Genomic DNA, 2,875 nt, shown 5'->3' with positions numbered 1-2,875 from the left:
CGCCGCTACGCCAAGCTGATGTGCTGCCTCATGGTGTCCGACACCATCCGGTGGTCCCGCGACATTTACGTGGAGCACATCACGGGCCACCGCCAGTACACGGACCCCAGCAGAAGAACAGCCGCCGGACCGGACCCAGAGGGGACCGCCTGAACCGCCCCCCTCTGCAACAGACGGACCTTCGCTTCAAGAGAACTCATCAACAACGGACGACGACCCAGCGCCACCCGAAGAGGACCCCCGCGATAGACTATATCTAGACTGAGACACTTCATCTTCAGACCACTTCTTCCACCATTGCGGACCATTTTCACGGGTATGTGTGTTTCTATCCTCTATTTCTCTCAGCGTCGCGAAACACCCACTCCCTCCCCATCCCCACTCCCCTCTCCCCTTACCCCCAGGCTTAGTTGGCTAACTTTGTATCGCATGTAACCTAGTTGTGTTCCCAACCTCACCCCCATCCTTTTATTGTTAGTCCCTCGCCCGGGCGTTCTGTATTTCCCTATCAGCTTTGTCATCTTTTTTTGGATTTACCATCCTTACCATCTACTAATAAAAGTCAATCTGTTCTTATCCGGTCGCGCCGCTCACAGCGGCGATGTCGCGGGCGGCGGGCGGCAAGTCGCAGCCTTCGCAGGGTGGGACGGACTCATCGTCCAGCAGCTCGCAGGGCAGCAGCCAGTCGTCCTCCAGCTCGGGCACGCTCAGCTCCCTGGACACGGTGCCCACGCAGGAGCTGCCCCCCATCCCTGAGGACCAGGAGCCGGAGGAGCCGGCCCCGCGGCCGTGGGGGCGCCTCTGGGCCATTGGCGGAGGCTTCATCAACTACGCAGGGCGCAGCGCAGTGTAAGCCAAGCTGCCCACAGAAGAGCGGGTCCACATGCCGTTGGACTTTGTAACCGCCTTGAGAGAGCAGCGATGTCAGAATGTGTGAATGACGAGTGTTGGTTTGGCAGAGACAAAAGCTGTGACTACAGCTTTTCTAGGATAGGGCTGTCCGAGACAGGTTTCTACCAGAACTACAGCAAGAAGCATTTTCGAATTTTCAAGGAAACGGGACCACAAAACTCCTGCGTTGCCTACATAGAAGATCACAGTGTGAATGGGACCTTTGTAAATAAAGAGCTTATAGGAAGAGGGAAAAGGCTGCCGCTGACCCACAATTCTGAAATTGCACTGTCTGTACAGAGTAACAAAGTGTTTGTATTTTCTGATCTTATGGTGGATGATCAGTCGGGGTATCCCAGAGAATTCAGAGAGAAATATATCATGTCAAAAACTTTGGGAAGTGGTGCCTGTGGTGAAGGCAAACTGGCGTTTGAAAAGGCCACGTGTAATAAAGTTGCTGTAAAGATAATCAATAAACGGAGATTTATGACAGCTGCTGTGAGAGAGGCAGATCCAGTGTTCAATGTGAATACAGAAATAGAGATTTTGAAGAAAATAAATCACCCCTGCTTAATCAAGATTAAAAACTTCTTTGAAGCAGAAGACTATTACATTATTTTGGAATTGATGGAAGAAGGAGAATTATATGACACAGTGTCAAGACCAATCAAGATGAAAGAAGCTACCTGCAAGCTGTATTTTTATCAGATGCTGTTGGCTGTAAAGTACCTTCATGACAATGGTATTATACACCGGGATCTCAAACCAGAGAATGTGTTACTTTCATCTTCTGAAGAAAATTGCCTTATAAAGATTACAGATTTTGGACAATCCAAGATTCTTGGAGAAACCTCTCTTATGAAAACATTGTGTGGCACTCCCACGTACCTTGCCCCTGAGGTTCTAAATTCCCTTGGGACAGAAGGCTACAGCCGTGCTGTGGACTGTTGGAGTTTAGGAGTTATTCTTTTTGTATGCTTATGTGGATATCCTCCCTTCAATGAACAAAATACTAAACTGTCTCTGAAAGAGCAGATCACTCAAGGAAAATACACATTTATTCCAAAGGAATGGAAGCATGTGTCTAATACAGCTTTGGACCTCGTGAAGAAGCTGTTGGTTGTGGACCCAAATAAACGACTTACAACAGAAGAAGCCTTAGGGCATCCCTGGCTTCAAGATGAGGCTGTGAAGGATACGTTTAAACAACTACAAAAGCAAATAGGGTTCTCTCTGGATTCTTCCCAGGCATCAAAAGTGCCAACTACAATGAGAAAACGTCTCCATGACAAGGAAGAGGAGCCCGGATCTCCTAAGCGTGCTTTTCCTTCCACGTCATTTAAGAAACCAATGTGAAAAGAAAGGAAAGAAAGAGACTTTCTTTAATTGCTGCTTTCTTCTTTGAATAGTTTAGATTTTTATAAAAAGTATTTTTCTTAATAATGAAATAATGGTTTTGAACTAATCATAGGTAAATAAAAATAACTTTGTAAAAAAAAAAAAAAATCTGTTCTTATCAGTTTAATCGCTGAAAAAGACGGAGAAACACTTATTTTCGCACCGCGCCCGGCCTGGTATTGCACTATTTCCAGGACCGGCGCCGAACCCAGTCCGGCAGACTGCCGGAACTGTAGAAACAAAAAGTGAGCTGACTAGCAGCTTGCTTTCCTTTCTCCTGCTGCAGCGAGGGTTCTCGTCAGTCATGACGGGCTAGAGAAGGCGGTGCCGCCAGTACGTCCGAAAGGGTATCCGGTTGCGCAAGCGACCGTGCTTCCCAGGTTAGTAGCCAAAGGGTGTTCCGGTTCGCCAGACCCCGATAAAGCGAAAACGCCAGCTCGGGCTAGTAGCCGAAGACCTTGGGTCCCCCTCGGTCGGTAGGCGAACGCCAGGGTTCGGAGGACAGAACGTGGAGCAACACCCCCAGGTCTCAAGGACGCCCTGATCCACTGTCGAGAACGCTCGAGGCACGGAGACCCCAGCTAGG

General features: G+C 48.8%; 1 pseudogene; it reads left to right on the top strand.

Annotated features, from left to right (window-relative positions):
* Window positions 1-601: 601 nt before the first annotated feature.
* Window positions 602-2,397, top strand: LOC132249478 (serine/threonine-protein kinase Chk2-like; annotated as a pseudogene).
* The last annotated feature ends 478 nt before the right edge of the window (window positions 2,398-2,875 follow it).

The sequence above is a fragment of the Alligator mississippiensis genome, chromosome 1 (assembly GCF_030867095.1).
Source record: "Alligator mississippiensis isolate rAllMis1 chromosome 1, rAllMis1, whole genome shotgun sequence".
Lineage (NCBI taxonomy): Eukaryota > Metazoa > Chordata > Crocodylia > Alligatoridae > Alligator > Alligator mississippiensis.
The sequence above is the reverse complement of the archived record's forward strand: the minus strand, read 5'-3'. Positions and strand labels throughout refer to the sequence as shown.